The 18,785-nt window shown below is 41.1% G+C and overlaps 1 protein-coding gene and 1 non-coding gene across 2 annotated transcripts in view; one reads left to right on the top strand and one right to left on the bottom strand.

Moving 5' to 3' along the window:
- Window positions 1-18,785, top strand: part of LOC122807607 — a 1,864,409-nt gene that overhangs the window by 1,594,476 nt on the left and 251,148 nt on the right. The window lies entirely within an intron of this gene.
- On the bottom strand, window positions 15,791-15,862 carry TRNAC-GCA. Its single transcript has one exon. It is a non-coding gene; the product is annotated as a tRNA-Cys (tRNA).

Here is an 18,785-nt window from a genome sequence, read left to right on the forward strand (position 1 = left end):
TGGAGAGTAAAGTCAACAGAGAATGTAATGTTATGTCAGCACATAGTGAGATGTTACTTCACTGACATGTACATATCCTGAGTAGTTAACGGATGTGGCCGTGTTTGCACGCACAGGTTATACGTTACAAAGTTTGTTTAACTGTGTTTAACCGCTGCTATAATGTCACACAAGCACTTTTAAACATGCTTACAAATGCTTAAATGAGCCTTATTCTGGAGTAAAATACATTTGTAAAGCATCATAGTTGTTGAACCCTGGACCGTGCACACTATAGTCATGGGACTTACCAATAAGCCATCTGAGGTGTATACAAGTTTCATGGTGTTGAGACTACACCTTATACCATATGCATTCCACTGTACTGATCACAAATGGGACAGTCACTTTGTGTACATATGTACAGTACATTGTAATGTACTGTAGTTTGTGAACCAACACATTCCAGTCTACATATGTATTACTGTTACAAATTAATATATATATATATATATATATATATATATATATATATATATATATATATACATGTCAGTGATGTTTAGACACACACACACACACACACACACACACACACACACACACATCTATATATATATATATATATATTATACAGTTACATCAATAGCTCTCTCTCTCTCTCTATATATATATATATATATATATATATATATATATATATAAATGTCTATGAACACACTTCATGACACAGAAGCACTCAAAAGGAATTGGAGTGTACACAAAACACATGCAGCTCTGGTATTATAACTATTAATATTAACCTAATTCACCATAGAAGGGATGGTTGTTGTGTATCTGAAGACTGGTTTGTACATGGCTATGGACTGCAGGAAAGCGAGAAAGTAAATTTTATAAGAGATTATACAGTCTGCCAGCACAATTACTTTTCATGTCATGTAGTGTATATATGAGCATTACCTCACAGTGACTGGTACATCCACTATTATAGAGCTGTTAGGGGGAACACAGCAGGTACAAGTGTTTAGGAGCGTCAGGTAGTATGCCAGTATGTGTGGTCTACTATCTACATTGTATAACATAGCTTAGTTAGACGTAAGGCAGTTGTGTAGGTGGGACATGGGAGACCACAACTGCATGACAGTCATTATTACTGACATGAATCACTAGCAACCCAACATGAAACATTCTACATCTGTCATGCCTGTTGTCGGGAGAAACACAATAGCTTATCTGTTGTAATGCTTATCTTTTGTAATGTGCCGCATGTACCAGGGCACACAATTTGCAGGGTGCATACAGTGTATAATTTGGAGGTATATCCACTCTGCCAGCTGTGTCAGGAAAGCACGTTCAATTGTGAATCTTTCATATGTGCTGTTTTTTAAGGTGGCATTCACATATTGCTGGTATTTGAAGGGCATAGCACCACATTCTGTGTTGTCATATTTATAAGATTAGTTTCTAGGTCACAGTAAGAGCATTCTGGCAAGCTGCACATGTAGGACTTGTGCTGGTAACTACAGCAACACAAATCTGAATGCTTGTGTATCCTCCTATCATAGATTATAGATTCATAGATTAGTACTAAGCTGACTGCCCTTGCGAGCCATTTTAAGCCTAGCCAATTATCCCTTGTGAGATTCAAACCCTGCAGCTTGTACTTGCAAGGCAAACACCTTAACCATCAGGCCACCCTCCCAACCCTTATGGCTGTACCCTATATTTATATTCTACATATTGTGATGTACAATTATTTCACTATGACTGCTCTAGACTGCTGGAGTGACACAACTAGTTTGTGGCACAACATGAAATATTCTGTGCTCCACAGTCATGGATATTAGTGATTCATAAAAAGTTTCTGCATCTTTTTGCAGTGGCAGCCATTGGGTGGAGCTCAGTTTGATCATAGTAGATGACACACACCTGACTGAATTTGGGACACTCCATTGTTCTGACTGGCATGCCTGCCAATGGCGACTCTGTATTATTAGATGCATCAGTTTACAAGGATATCAAGTACATATTTTATGCTTTTGCTGTTAACCTGTTCTTCTATCCCTACTAATATAAGTCACACCTACACACTGTACTGCACAATCACACATTTGTTGTGTAGGGTGAGGGACTTCATTTACATATTGTCTTCATTACGTATCAGTGATGTGTACATTCCATGGAGTGACAGGACTTTTTCAAATTGCTTTTGGGGATATGGTGCGTGGATGTTTTTGTATCACCTCTATACAATTATGGACAGGGTTTGTGAATCCTTTCCTTACCCCCAGATTCAGCAAGCAGCCATGCAGGAATAAGTTATTCCTGCACGGCAGGGACTGTTCCTGTTCAGCACAGCAGAGCGCCATGCATATGTATGAAGGTGCTCTGCCGTGCTGTAAAATGGACATGGTTCCATGTATGAGAGCAGGGGGTGTGTCTGAGAGCAGAGCTCTCACAATATACAAACCCCCTGCACTCCAGAATTGCTTTTTGGCAATTTAAAATGAGCGAGAACACTCATAACACCCCCAACCTATCAGGATAACAAATCTGGTCAAAGCCATAAGAGACAATTGTCCCTATCAAGACAAAAGTTGTTAGAATAACACATTTAGCATAAGCACATAGCGCACACCTCCCAACCCATCAGAGTAAGGAATGTGGACAAAGCCAAAAGGGACAATTGTCCCACACAGCAGAAAGTTGATAGAATAACAGGTTCAGCATTAGCATGGATATTCTGAAGGGTAAAAATAATAAAACACAACAAATACATTTGTTTACACATGCAATAACATTTTTAAGTGTAGCTGCACAGGAGTGCCCATTGCTTAGCTACGCTTAGACCAGCTTAAACAGTACAAGAAGTTAAATAGCAAGACAAAGCCAACATAAGCAGTGCTGCAATACTGTAGTAGTGCAAGCACCATTCACGGTTCAATCCCCACTGTAACCAATTTGCATTTTACATGTGAAACAAGTACATAAATATTTTTTTTAATAATTAGCTACTAAATAACATATATCTGTCAACCAGAGTACTGTAGTAGATCCAGATGTGAGGTGTCAGTTTAATAAAGATGTGAACCCCCCATTTAAACACAAGTGCCCCATACAGTATAGTCACACATGAATAAATGTAATGAAAGCACATTGGGGGATGTCAGGGACAGTAAACAAATTTATAATATGTAATGATGAATCAATCCCATAGAGCAGATAGTTTATAAAATAAAAAATAAGCAATGCTAAGCATTGCATAGCTTTGCTGACTGGGTGTAAGCATTGTGTACATATGAATTCTAAGCAATGGATAGCCCAGCTAAGTGGATTTGCCCATTGGTAAGCAATGCTGAACCTGCCTCTTTAAGCACTGCCAGCCTTAGCTAAGCAGGTTTGCCCGTAGTTTAGCTTAGCATATTCAAAACCATCCAGTCATGGCAAAGGGTGGGAAATTGTCCGAATTTAAACCCCGCAGATGGGAATACAGCTGATAACTGGTAGCAGCTTCCCACTGTAGGCAGTATGGCAGGAGTTGGTGAGGGCATGCACTTCCGGACGCAGTGCTGGGGCATACAGGAGTCCAAGGTCATGGTCGGAATCCTGGTACAAAACCATGATGAGAGACTGCTGCAGGGCCAGTACCAGGGCTCCTAATATAAAGTGGAAGCCTGGGAACATCTTGCCCATGATCTCACCAGTGCCACTGGTATTCCCCGGGCTGGTGAGCAGGTCCAACACCACTATGCCGACTTGAAGTGGAGGAAGAGGGATCTCTTGGACGAGTGGGTATAAGAAGCAAGGCAGAGTGGTGATGTCCCAGCAATGTGTATGTAGTCATACCAATAACCGTTTACTAATGTACTATTATAGTAGTCATACCAAATAAATATAAAGTAGTAGAAAGTCACCTGGCAGTATAAAAACTGTGTATGGGTTGTAATGAATAAACCAGACAATATGACAGTAATAGTCCCATATAGGTCATTTTTAAATAAAACTGTAACTGCCTGGCAATAAAGTTCTAAATCCTGGACTGGTTGTGTTTACTCTGGTATTGTATGGCATTTAGTGTTGCATTCTCTGAATAGTAATGTTGTGTTACCCACTATTACCCACACTGTGCTACATATAAAAATGTCTAGGAATGTCTGTATAAGACTGTTGTAAGTACAAGATCAGATTGTACAACCAAGAGAGACTTAGATAGAAAGTACTGAAGGAATAGACAGCAATATCCAAATAGCACACTCTGATGAAACTCAAATTGTATTTTTAGCAGACACAGCTGTGGTTCGAATCCTGGGAGTGGTAGTAAGCTGTATGCATAATCATACTTCTCAACTGTACAGATGTTTGCAGAATGTCCAGGTAATTGGCTCATATATTCTGCCTGCTCCTCTGTCTGCCTGGCAAATCAGTGGGATGATCTCAGAATTGTAGTCACTAAATAATGACATATATTTGATTTTCAGACCTGAAAACCTTCAGAAAATGTATATTAAACAAATCCTGTTACTCTAGCAACTGTCCAAGTTTATGAGAGCAATATTCATATATGTCCCTATTTGTACCCCCATGTTGTCAAGCTTTGTCCAAAGTGTGAGCATTAAGAGATTGAGAGGTATGTGCATAATATTAACTCGGAAACTGGGAATATGTGTAGAAACAGTCAGGTAGTGTTAACAAATATTCCCCCCCACAGGTCTGTCAGATAAGAAAACTGTAACTGCCTGGCAATAAAGATTTAAATCCTGGACTGGTAGTATTTACCCTGGTATTGCATGGCCTGACATGTAGCATTCACCAAAATCTGATATCAGAATAGTACTGTTGTGTCAACCACTGTTTCTCACACTGTGCTACATAAAAATATGTCTAGGAATGTGTATAAGACTGTTGTAATTACAAGGTCAGATTGTACAACCAAGAGAGTCTTAGACAGAAAACACCGAAGGAATAGACAGCAATATCCAAACAGCACACTCTGATGAAACTTAAATTTCATACTACACACAGTGTGCTACATATTTTTATGTAACACAGTGTGAGAAACAGTGGTTGACACAACAGTACATGTACTGGGCATGGGTAGCCCAAACTATGGAACTAGCTGATTTTAAAATTTTAATTGTGTATGTAATGAGCATTGAGTTTAAGTCATATGGCTACTTTATGTTGTTTATTTTCTTTCTCACTGTTAATATCTGCCAGATTTTAAGACTTCAGTTTGCTATGCTACCTGTATATAAGACTAAGTATCATAATTGCACTCATTGTATACAGTGTTACTACCTGTGACTACTGTAAGAACTGTCTTCTAGAAGCTTTGTTATACAAGATTATTGGTCTTGTCTCCCAATTGACCAATTTATTCTGTTCTAGTTTTTCTACCGTTATGAATGCCTGTTACTATTGTTTTCTTTATTGTATTATACAGTTTTCTTTCTACTAACAAAATAGTTTACTAACAATGGAGCTTTTCTCCCCGGGCCTGTGCTGAAAAAGGGTTTTATGCCCAGTCGGACTCTCCTGGTAAACAAATGTAAAATAAATAAATAAATCATTGTATTTTTATCAGACAGAGCTATGGTTTAAATCCTGGGAGTGGTAGTAAGCTGTATGCATAATCATACCTCTCAACTGTACAGATGTTTGCAGAATGCCCAGATAATTGGCTCATATTTTCCGCCTGTTCCTCTGTCGCCCTGGCAAATCAGTAGGATGATCTCAGAATTGTATTCACTAAATAATGACACACATTTTATTTTCAGACCTCAAAACCTTCAGAAAATGTATATGAAAACAAATCCTGTTAATCTATCAACTGTCCAAGTTTATGAGAGCAATATTCAAAATATGTCCCTATTTGTACCCCCATGTTATCAAGCTTTGTCCAGAGTGTGTGCAATAAGAGATTGAGAGGTATGTGCATAATATTGATTTGGAAACTATGTTTAGAAACAGTCAGGTAGTGTTAACAAACATTCCCTCCACAGGCCTACCAGGTAAGAGATGTAGAATTTAGCTATAAGACAGTTGAAGTATACACTGTACAAACACACCACTGCCCAAACCAAAGCCATAGGGTATTGTAATAATACCTGTAAAGTAATGATTAGAGCAATGATCATTAAAGTTGTGAGTATTGCAAGGATATATAAGTTAATTGACAGCTCTCACTCCCCCCACCATATCTGCAACAATAATCTAAACACACAAATCAATAGGTATGTTTACACCAAACTTACTGTAGGGACATATGTCCTATTGTTCAACAAATATTGAAATGTGTTTCTATTCATGTTCCATGTTGAAATACTCCCCAGGATTCGTAAAGCGTGCGCCAGGTGCAGGCGTAGCATCGGCATTCTAACACCAAATATGGCCGTCGAGCGATCCAGGTACGAGCTGCTCCCACGTGCACTACCTGCATACGCTACGCCCACACAACTCCCAGGCCCTGTATGCTAATTACCCCATGTGCAGCAGTGTAGCATGCAAATGAAGGTATGTAGCGATCCAGGAAGTGGTGCAGGCATAGTGTAAGCATGCAGAAATGTAAACCATAGAAAACGGTTTACATTTTTGCAAACATAAAATCGGAGCCATGACAGCCGACCAAACACATGTATTATATTGTTAATATATTCCAATGGCTAAATATATAGCCATTGGCATAAAAAAATGTAAAAATATAAAATTAACATTTAATATATATAGTCGCACTATCATGACGTGGAAGCGCAGGGCAGTGGTGCGCAAAGGGGATCACAAGGAAAATATAAAAATATAGAATAAAACTGCAAAGTAACACATATCACGATTTCCCCATAAAAGTCAGTGGCAGGCATGCTACACCATACTATGGCGCAAGGGTTGCTAAGGAGCTGTGAAAGTGTTATGTGCGGTAGCTAGGAATTAATAGGCAATGTCATGCAAATGAGAGGAGTAATAGAGAATCACAGATTCTCTGCTGGTGTAAGGATGCACCTCACAGTGCAGCGTTATAACACCGAGGTGTGCACTTGAGATAAAGATGACATCAAAAGAGGGGTGTGTCGCCATTGCTGTAAGCACATTGGAGCATTGCTAAACCGGTTTGCCCCTAGCTAGGCAAAGCTGCAGGATAGGGGTGTGTTGAACTGGTCATAGCTATGCTTAGCTGAGAGTACACAAGGTAACCGAGTATGCATGTGAATGGAGATGAAAACGCATGTAAACCCGGTAAACGGGTTTGTGCAGCGCGCACTGCAGCTGAAACAGGAAGGATATAGGAAAGAAATAAGGAAATGCTGCAGCAGTGAAATTGGAGTACAAATGACTAATTAACACCTAAGACCCTACAGTGGGCCATTGACAACAGCTAACAAGGCTGCAAGCAGCTACTTGCAGAACAGGAAAGGGGAGGGGCTGTACTGCAAAGAAAACAGTAAAGTGTCAAAGCAGAACAAAGCCAATTTGCAGTATATCAGCTACAAGACACATTTTGCCATTACTGGGTAGGGAAAGTACAAAACAAGAAAGACAGCAGGTGGATGCATGCCTGATAATGGGAGGGGATCCAGGTTTAAAATTGAATTAAAGGGCAACAGATTAATCAAGGCAGGCAAGCATATCTCCACAGTAAAGGCCCCACACTTGCAGTACTCATTGCAAAACCCATAATTAAGACACGCTGCAGCTGGAATAGCTCATACACACCCACTGACATCAGCAGCATCCATAGCACAATAGTATGAAGTGTGAAAGCACCTCACACACATTTGTGTATTCCCATACACTCTACACCAGTGGTGTATAGAGATGGGGAACTTTTAGTATGTACATGTTAGAGGCTGCCATAGATTTGATCCATCAGCATGTGTTGGATACTGAAGGTGGTATGGAGGATGATGCACACAACCACCTCAGGCACCAGAGGAGGAGGAGAGTATTCAAACCAGGGTAACCTGCCAGGGGCTACATGATCTGGAGATAGTAGAGCATTAAAGGGTGGACAGGGACATCCTACAGCAACTTGTGGAGCTATGCCAGCCACACCTCAGAGCCAGAACAAACAGAGGGGAACCCATCCCAGTGGATATGAAGGTATGTATAAGCCTGAGAATACTAGCTACAGGGTACCTTTCAAAGACCAACTGGGGATATCATGGGGATCTCACAGGCATCAGCATCCAGGGTACTACACCGGTTCCTGGATGCCATGTTACCACATGCCAATGAGCACACATAATTCCCCCGAACGCAGGAGGAGTTGGCCAGCAATATGCGTCTCTTCCATCATGTGGCAGAATACCCGGAGGTACTGGGTGCAATAGACTGCACACACATACACATCAAGTCACCACCCAGTGAGAAGGGAAGGCACTACATTAACCGCAAGGGATACCCCTCCATCAACTGCCAGGTCATGTGCAATGCCCAGGGCATTATCATGGATGTGTGTGCTGGCAGACCAGGAAGCTATCACGACTCCCACATCTGGCATGCCTCACAGCTTTATCAGTTATTTCCCAGGGGGAACATCCCAAATGGCCACCTGGTGGGGGATGCTGGCTATGCACTTGAACCATGGATGATGACTCCCATCAGAAATGCACACACACCCATGCAGGAAAGCCATAATGAGGCACATGCACAAACCAAAATCATCATAGAGCATGTGTTTGGGATGCTGAAATCATGGCTCCTTTGCTTGGACATATCTGGTGGACCTTGCAGTACTCTCCAGGCACATGTGCCCACATCTTCATAGTATGTGCCATGCTACACAATATGGTCCTGCGGAAACAGCTGCAGCAGGGACAGAATGGTGAAGGCCCTCACAGCCCACCACCATTGCCAAGGGCCCCACAAGCACAGAGGTACTCAGACCACAAACACCCTGAGCCAGCCCCAGTAGGCAGACGAAGGCATTGCCAGTATGCCCATGCATTGGCAAAGAGGGTATGTATAGCACACACACTGATAGTGTAGGCACCTAGGGACTGACACCTTTCTCCACCTGCACATACAGTAAAAATGGATGGCACATACACAAGTCTACCTGTAAATTATCATGTATAGGCAGTCTGCTGTGTGGATCCAACATAGGCAGCCCTCTACTATTGCACACACAGCTGCCATTGGCACAAGGAAAGTCAACACCTGAACAGTAAATTAAGCTATCAGCATGTGCTGATACTGTATGTATAGATTCATAGGTAGGTACTTGGTCAACTGCCAGAGGCCATTCATAAGCCCAGTCAAAATGTGTCAGCTTTTGCCACCTCATTGATTCATTAACTGTCCCTCTGTGGAACAGGGCCAATGGCGTGATCTCTGGGGTGCATCTACTGTTTCCCATCCACTCTTCAAGGTTTCTCTTGCAGAGTGTTAGTGAGGGGCTCTGTATAATGTAGTTATGGATGTTGTTCTAAAGTATGGGAAGTGTCTGTAATAGGAATCCATCCCTCCAGCATCTTCTGGTTATTGTTGGAGCAAGGTTCAACTCACTACAGTGTGTGGCTCACTGTGACATGGATTCCCATTGGTGGAGCATATCCATTAAGCCTGAGTTCAACATGGCTGTGTTGGCCAGCAGAGATCATCTCTGGGTAAACAAGATGCCACTGAGTAAAGCAGGAGTTTATTCAGTCTGGCTGCATAGGCCGAATGTTGGAGGCCAGTATTTCCCTTGGTGAGGTACATTAGTGGACCTCCCAGCTGTTGGAAGTCTCTTCTGAGGTACATCCCAAATGCGTTATTATACCCTATGATGGGATTGATGAGTGATGAGTAAAGGGGCACTATAACCCCAGTATGTCTAGATGGGAACCCTTTAGTAATCAGATGGCCTACAGAGAAGGATGTCCTAACTACTGTGGAGATATGATTGTCAAAGGGGAGATCACTATCTACCTTAGTCCCCAGATACCCCATTACCTCGTCTGTATTAAAGTGGCTGCCACTTATGTGTTAATATGTGGGTGCTTAATATTCCACAATGGAATGACCATGCAGTTAGTGGCACTTGGCTGGAGGCCATGACATTGACACCCTGTGACGGTCTCTGTGAGGCCCCTTGAGGGATGCCTGTGTCATATGGACTATCAGTCATGGCTCCCAGTTTGCAGTCATTGCCAAGCATGGTCTGCCATAGTCCACCTGTGTTTGCCTGTACCTCTGAGAAGTATACGCCAAATAGTAGGGCTCCCAGTAGTGAGTCCTGTGGGACACCAGTCGTGACTGGTCAAGAGTTGGACCTGGAGACCACTAGTCGTACCATGTGGGTTTTGTGTGTAAGCCCATTGGCAACCCAACCTGTGATGTATGGATGGATGTACAGGCTGGTGTGTTTATCAATAATACCCTAGTGGGGCATGGTGTCAAAAGCCTTGGCGAGGTCCAGGTAGTATGTGTGAACCACCTCCCCCATCATCTAACGTCTTGGTGACTGTATGTAAGATGTCAAACAGGTTCAGTAGGCATGAACTGCACTCAACCAAGCTGACCTGGGTTGGGTCACGTGTTCGGAGGTTACCAATGTCTTTGTTAATGAGTGCCATGAGGATGTGATCCATACCATTGCAGACCAGGCTAGTCAGGCTTATGGGGTGGTAGTTACCATGGTCAGTTGTGATCCACCTTGATGGAGTGGAATAACGTTGCCATGCACCATTGTATGGGCATGTAGCCTGTGGAGAGGCTGAGGTTGGAAAGCTTAATTAGGTGGGGGGTCAAGTTGTCTTGTACAGTTTGCAAGATGCATTCTGGGACAGCATCTGCTTCCATTGATGCTGTGTTATGCTGTTAGAGAAGGCCATTTCCATCTGTGTGTCTCTGATGTGTGGGATACTGTACCTTTCTGGTAGTGTTGTGGGCTCTTTAGGGGGTAAAGTATGCACTGAATATATCTGCAAGGATGTTGGTGATATCAGTAGGGTCAGCATATTTTGTGATATATTTCACCAGCACAGTGCAAATCTGTATGTCACCACTTAGATCCTTGACATAGCCAAAGAAGGCTTTGTGGTTATCTTTCGAATCCTTGCATATTCTCCTGCTGATGTTAGCCTTGGATGATGACATGAGGGACCTACGTATCATACTAATAGTGGTCACGGATGTCTGCCCTTCGTGGGATTTGCTGTTTGTCTGGAACATTGTCCTACTTCTCTGGTATAGCCTGTTTATTGCAGAGGTCCACCAGACTGGTGTTCTTGTCTAGGAGGAGTGAGTTTTGGTTTACCAGTGATGCCATGATCCATACATCTATGTAGGTGCTTATAGACTGCATTTGTAAATCTGTCTGTATCTTGAGCAGTGTTTCCCCTTAGCGTGGGGGATGCAAAATCCCCCACTCCTGTCATTAGTAGTGTAAATTTAGCTGTAGAAAAGGTATACACTGTAATATCCATGGGTGAGGGAGATGCTTGGGTGTGGAAACAGTGAATAGTTCATGGTCAGATCTAACCAGTAACTGGATAACCTCTGCTGTGGTGCACCTGTTGTCCATGTTGGTGAAGACCACTTCTAGTATGTTTCCACCCCTCATTGGGGAGGTTACCACCTGATACAAGGCATATGATGGGATAAATTCCAGGAAGCGCTGGGCCTGGAAGGGAGTACTGGAGTAAGTTTCCCAGTTAATGGTATGGTAGTTGACATCGACCAATGCCAGGGCATGCGTTAGGACTGTCAGGTTCTCCACTGTCTCCAGGTAGGTTGAGTGGTGGTCCTGGGTCATAGAGGGTGATCCATAGCAGGCCACAGTTTACATTGCAGTTGTGGCTAATGTTAGCTGCACATGGATAATCTCAGAGGTATCATGCTGCCCCACTAACCTGGAGGTGTAGGTATCCCTGATGAATATGGATACAACCCCTCCATGTCTGTGTCAGTCCATGTTCTGTGGTTGAAATGTGTGGTATGGGTTGTAGTTTGGTAGTGCTGGTGTGCTCTCAGGAGCCTTAAGACAGATCTCAGTTACTGCACAGATGTTGATGCTGTCCATCCTGAGGAGTGCTGTGAGTGCATGCATGTTGTGATCACAGCCCCTGGTGTTGAGTAGCATAACCCTCAGTGATTCTGCTATTGTGCTGTTTACAGAGCTGGTATTCACCTTTGAGACTCTCCTAAATAAAGCACCATGGGGGCACCAATAGCCTTGGCCAGTATTCCAAAGCCTAAGGCTGACACATAGGTCGGTATGGTATTGTTGCATGCATGTTTCCCATCTGTGCTTGTTTTTCATCTCATCCTGTAGGTAACCTACTGTTAAGCAATAGAAAGCCTTAAACTTATACAAATTTTTTAGCTTCCAAGATAGGCTTTTGAAGTGACTAAGTATCAGTGTTCTGTATGTTCTTGCTGTACTTAACTGTTTCTTGACTACATGGTGATTTATCACTGTATATTGTGATCTGAAAATCTGTTTATTCACATATTATGGCTGTGATGGCTTGCACTTTAGAGGTTCACAGATAGCCTGCTACCTATCCACCCAAGGGCAATTAGAAGCATAGCTACAGTGTGTTGGCTTTCTCCGCACCATTGATGAAGTAACTGAGCCTCTGTCAAGCATAGCCAATGAAGCAATTCCAGGCAGAGTTGCTGGAAGCTGTTGAAGACTGGGGTTGTAGAGGGTGATAGGAGCACTTAGTGATCTAAAGAGGGCATGTTAATGTGACAATTCAACACCATTCAATTCCCCCAACAGGTCTCACAGCTATCAAACTGGACAGGCTCTCCCACCCCCTGGCTGTATGGTTCTGGGACACATGATCCCAGGGGTGTATATTCTGTTACCCATTCACACAAGGTTTCCCTTCAAATGTGTCAGTGAGGGGCTATGCCTAATGTAGTTAGGAATGTAATGTATTGTCTCACAGTACATTTGTTCTATGTTATTTCAAGAGTAAGTAAAGCTCAGTGGGTTTGGGGGCCTCCGCCCTTTGCGTGGCCTAGCTTACACATAGAAATCATCTAAATAGGAAATAGGTGGAAGCAACATTAATGTCAATAGTGTAATAGTTACAGCATCTGCATAGTATCTGTGTATTCGAGGTCCCAATCCCAATAAAGGCAGGGATGTTTACCATGTTCAAAAGTATACCTTAACCACACATTGCATATTTAGGTAGTAATCATCTGTATAATAAACATTCGAAACACTCATATAAACCCATGTGTGCTGGAGAGTAAAGTCAACAGAGAATGTAATGTTATGTCAGCACATAGTGAGATGTTACTTCACTGACATGTACATATCCTGAGTAGTTAACAGATGTGGCCGTGTTTGCACGCACAGGTTATACGTTACAAAGTTTGTTTAACTGTGTTTAACCGCTGCTATAATGTCACACAAGCACTTTTAAACATGCTTACAAATGCTTAAATGAGCCTTATTCTGGAGTAAAATACATTTGTAAAGCATCATAGTTGTTGAACCCTGGACCATGCACACTATAGTCATGGGACTTACCAATAAGCCATCTGAGGTGTATACAAGTTTCACGGTGTTGAGACTATACCATATGCATTCCACTGTAATGATCACAAATGGGACAGTCACTTTGTGTACATATGTACAGTACATTGTAATGTACTGTAGTTTGTGAACCAACACATTCCAGTCTACATATGTATTACTGTTACAAATTAATATATATATATATATATATATATATATATATATATATATATATATATATACATATATATATATATCTATATACGTCAGTGATGTCTGCGCACACACACACACACATATATACACATATATATATATATATATATATATATATATATATATATATATACAGTTACATCAATAGCTCTCTCTCTCTCTCTCTATATATATATATATATATATATATATATATATATATATATAAATGTCTATGAACACACTTCATGACACAGAAGCACTCCAAAGGAATTGGAGTGTACACAAAACACGTGCAGCTCTGGCATTATAACTATTAATATTAACCTAATTCACCATAGAAGGGATGGTTGTTGTGTATCTGAAGACTGGGGTGGCAGAGGAATGATGGGTAATGAAATCATGAATCAAGTATGGCCTGGGTCGGATGTTCAATAAGTGAACTGGAGGGTTATACATGGAGTATGGGGACAATATACAAAGGACACAAAATAAGAACCTTTCTCATTCATAATACACCCTGTCATCTTACATTGCAACACCTAATTTCACAAACATATGAACATTAAGATGTATCAGACATATGTACACCAACTGACTGTCACATTTGTTTTCAGTAGTGAGGAATGCCTGTAGTAAAATGTATATTCTAAACACCTTAACATTTGTACATATCTCAGATGCCTTAGTGGTAAAGTCAGTGACTGTGGTGTTTATGGTCCTGGGTGCAAGGGCTGTTAAGTTATTTTGAGGGCCAGAATAACGGCTGCTGCATGCAGGTGGAATAAAGCACTCTTAAGCAGTTGTAAGCGGGTTTAAACGGGTTTGTGTGACAGTAAGTGGCACTGAAACATGGTAATCTGAGAAGTGCTTCACATGTTTAACCTTTGCTTGACGTCATGCAGACCACGGGCAAACCTGCTTACAACCGCTTAATTGTGCGTTATTCACATTTTCCCTACCAGTGCCTACTCTGAGAGGTAAAATAATAACACCTTCCAGGATTAGAACCTGCAACCATGTACTCCATCCTCAGAGTAACCTAACACTAAGCTACTTGGGATGTATCTATACCAGTTGTGTATGCAGACAGGTTAAAACACAAAAGGGAGGAATGTGCTGAAATAGGACAACCCGCCATGTGCCCAATGAAAGGTGTATGCTCATATATAGATATATAGATATATAACTATAGATAGATATATATAATATATATATATATATATATATATATATATATATATATATATATATATATATATATATATATATATATATAGAGAGAGAGTGAGAGAGATACATAGAGACATGTCGATATATACTGAGAATCCCTTCATGATAAGGTGGGCAATGTAGAAGGTCTTCCTAACTACTTTAGCTACATGGGTGTCGAATGACAGACTACTATCAACCTGGGTCCCCAGGTCCCTGATAACTTCTTCTGTACTCAGTGGATTGCCACCTATTTGGTAGCTAGGGGTAACCTTGTTTTTCCCGAAGGGTATGACTATGCATTTTTTGGCATTTAACTTTAGGCCATGGCTCTGGCACCAGTTATCCGTTTCTGTGAGACCCTTCTGAAGGATATCTGTGTCAGATGTGTTTTCTACTATGGCGCCCAGTTTGCAGTCATCTGCAAACTTTGTCAGCCATAACCCTCCTGTGTTTGCTTGTACTTCGGAAAAGTAGATGCCAAACAAGAGTGGCCCAGGACTGAGCCCTGTGGTACACCACTTGTGACAGGCTTTGAGTCTGACATGGCGCCAGCAACTCTGACCCTGTGGGTTCTGTCACTCAGCCAGTTTGCAACCCATCTTGTGATGTATGGGTTAACATTTAAGCTGATGAGTTTTTCAATGATACCCGAGTGGGGTATTGTATCAAAGGCCTTCGCCAGATCGAGGTAGGCTGTATGGACTGCCTTTCCCTCATCAATGGCTTTGGTGACTGTTTCGAAAAAGTCAACCAAGTTTAGAAGGCATGATCTGCCTTTGACAAAGCCAAACTGGGATGGATCCAAAGTCTGCAAATTCCCTATGTCTTTATTTATGAGGTCCATTATGATCCTCTCCATGGCTTTGCAGATAAGGCTTGTCAAGCTAATGGGCCGGTAATTTCCAGGGTCGGTGGAGGCAAAAAAATAAAAGCCGCCCTTTCAGGGGGCACCCAGATTTGAACCAGGGACCTCTTGATCTGCAGTCAAATGCTTTACCACTGAGCTATAACCCCATTTGACATATATATATATATATATATATATATATATATATATATATATATATATATATATATATATATATATATATATATATATATATATATATATATATATATATATATATATATATATATATTATTACATATATATATATATACATATATATATATATATATATATATAGATATAAACACACACATACATACATGTGTGTAGACAACATCTGAAGTGTTCATATCTGTGTATAACATGGACCATAGCAATCACACATTCCGCCCCCCCCCCAAACAATATGAACATAACATATGAAGAGTATATGCCAATAAACTATTACAAATATGTTCTATGGACACAGTCACCAACACAACTGCAATGACTGCAAATATCCATGACAGAAATATAGAAACAGCTTTCATTTTGCAAAACTTTATTACATTCTGATGTATTGCCAAAAGGATTCAAGGACTAATAGTACCAGTACCTGCATGCTATACAGGAAGCATTTAACAGTGCCTTAATGAATCAGCCTGCAATTACCATAGTATTAGTCCACTAAGGGATAAGTGTTCACATAGGGAAAGAACACCCACACACATATAGACGTTGTATAAAAGGGGTTCCTACACACCTGCATGTGCTATGTACACCCATCAACATCTACCCCACAACCAAAATAATTACATCAATACATACTGTTATACCATAACCAGTTATTCAACTACTGTACAACATCTGCTGAAACCTTAACATAAATGGACACAGACACACTAACATGGCCCTATGTGAAATAGTTACTGTTATACAATTGAACAGCTGCTGATGTAACAGGGTTTGTATGAACTAATCCCGTTCCAGAGGGTTGAATGGTTCGTACACCAGGAAGTGTTACCGAGTACTGATTATCAGCACAGTATGATACACAGTAACACCAAACTAAATATGTCTGGTAACCACACTGTAAACCCCCTAACATTATATGCATAGCTATGCAGCATTGATCTGGTCAAACAACCTAGCCAGACTGAAACATATGCAGAAGTATTAGGTACAGACAAACCCTGCACAAATAGCAATGTTCAGAAATATAACAGCAGTACTCACATTTAGACCAAATCCTCTAGGCATTACACACAGTATATTACTGTTCATTTCCATACAACTGTTGCAATAGATTCCAAACAACACTTCCAGGCTGTCTTCCTCACAAGTAAGGCAAAGGGACAACACCCAAGTGGAGTTCTCAATTATACTCCACTGTTGCCATGGTATTGGCTAAGGCAGTAGCAGTGCAGCTGATGTGCATGTAATTAGCTACTTAGGAACACCAATTGGTTATCAGGATAGCACGTTACTGATCTGTAACTATAAAAGGTTGCCTTGTCACACATTCAAACCAACTGTATCTACCTATAGGACAGTACAAAACACTGAAAGGCGAACCGAAAACGAGTATTATTCTAGTCAATAGCACCTCCAATTTCTAAGAAAGTATGTATAACATGTAGCATGTCTGTGTATGTAGTACCTGTTCTGTAAGAATTACAGTGTAATCAATGCATTTAGTGGAAATAGCTATCTTGTAGTGATGTATTGTTGAGCAGTAGTAATGCTTGTAGTATTCTATGTGTGTACTGCTGTAGGTCACAACGCAAACTATGCATACAGCACAAGGGATGATATGGGCTTGGAACTCACCAATTCACTTCCAGCCACTGTCAGTGTCAGGACTGGTCCAACAAGTATGTGCTATAACAGGGGATAGTATATGTCTATATATTGTAACAGTCGACATATGTATGGGTGTATAAGTAAGATGAACATGTCAAAGGTGAGCTTACTATGCAAATATGGTGTGCATTGTGGGATATTGTGCCAATAACTGTGTAATGTACAGTATTTTAGGCAGATCTGTATTCCATTCTACATAGCGGTTCTGTTATGTTATGCAAACAGTAATTATGTCTATTGGCAATTACAATACTCAATAACATGATACATATCACTTGTATTCATCTGATAGTTTAGCAGCATGATAGCAAAGATAATTGGAAGAGCTAGGTAACTATCCATGTACATAACACATGTAATATCAACCTCTCTAGTATCGTTTGCAAGCAATAACAGCTGTGCATGTGTACATGTTATGCAAATGTGTAATGACCCTTGTTACAGGGCTGGACCTCTCTAGTATCTTTTGCAAGTAATAACAGCTGTGAATGTGTACATGTTATACAAATGTGTAGTGACCCTTGTTACAGGGCTGGACCTCTTGAGTATCATTTGCAAGCAATAACAGCTGTGCATGTGTACATGTTATGCAAATGTGTAGTGACCCTTGTTACAGGGCTGGGCCAAATGGCTATGTGCACACCTACATATAGTGGATATTGAGAGTAGAGACATACTGTTTGAACTACCAAGTTTGTGTAGCCTAACCTCTCATTGCCAACCTTACAGCCACTTGCACATACTGTATATAAGGTAGTGCACAGTACTGGTAATGAAACAGGTTGCATATCATCTTTAACTCCACTGTAACATCTACAGTAGGTGTTTAAGATGTAAGAGACTGCTGCCCATGTGTAATAGCCGCTTCATAGGTGATGGCTTACCCTATCTGATTATATCCTGATCATGTTGATAGTGGGATCAGAGTCTATTGATACATAGGTTCATAGGTTGATACTAGACTATCTGCCCTAGGGCATTTATAAGCCTAGCTAGAGTGTGTTTGGCTTTCGCCACCCTTTTAGATTAGTTGACTGTGCTTCTGTGTAGTAGGTCACAGAAGATATCCCAGGGGTAAACCTACAATCTCCCATCCACTTGTCAAGATTTCTCTTGAAGAGGGTCATTGAGGGGCACTGCCTAACATGGATTGGGATTTTATTCCAGAGTGAGGGGAGCTTCTGGGATATGAATCTGGATTCTTTA

This window comes from Protopterus annectens, chromosome 7.part1 (assembly GCF_019279795.1).
Source record: "Protopterus annectens isolate FY-2018-M chromosome 7.part1, PAN1.0, whole genome shotgun sequence".
Taxonomy (NCBI): domain Eukaryota; kingdom Metazoa; phylum Chordata; order Ceratodontiformes; family Protopteridae; genus Protopterus; species Protopterus annectens.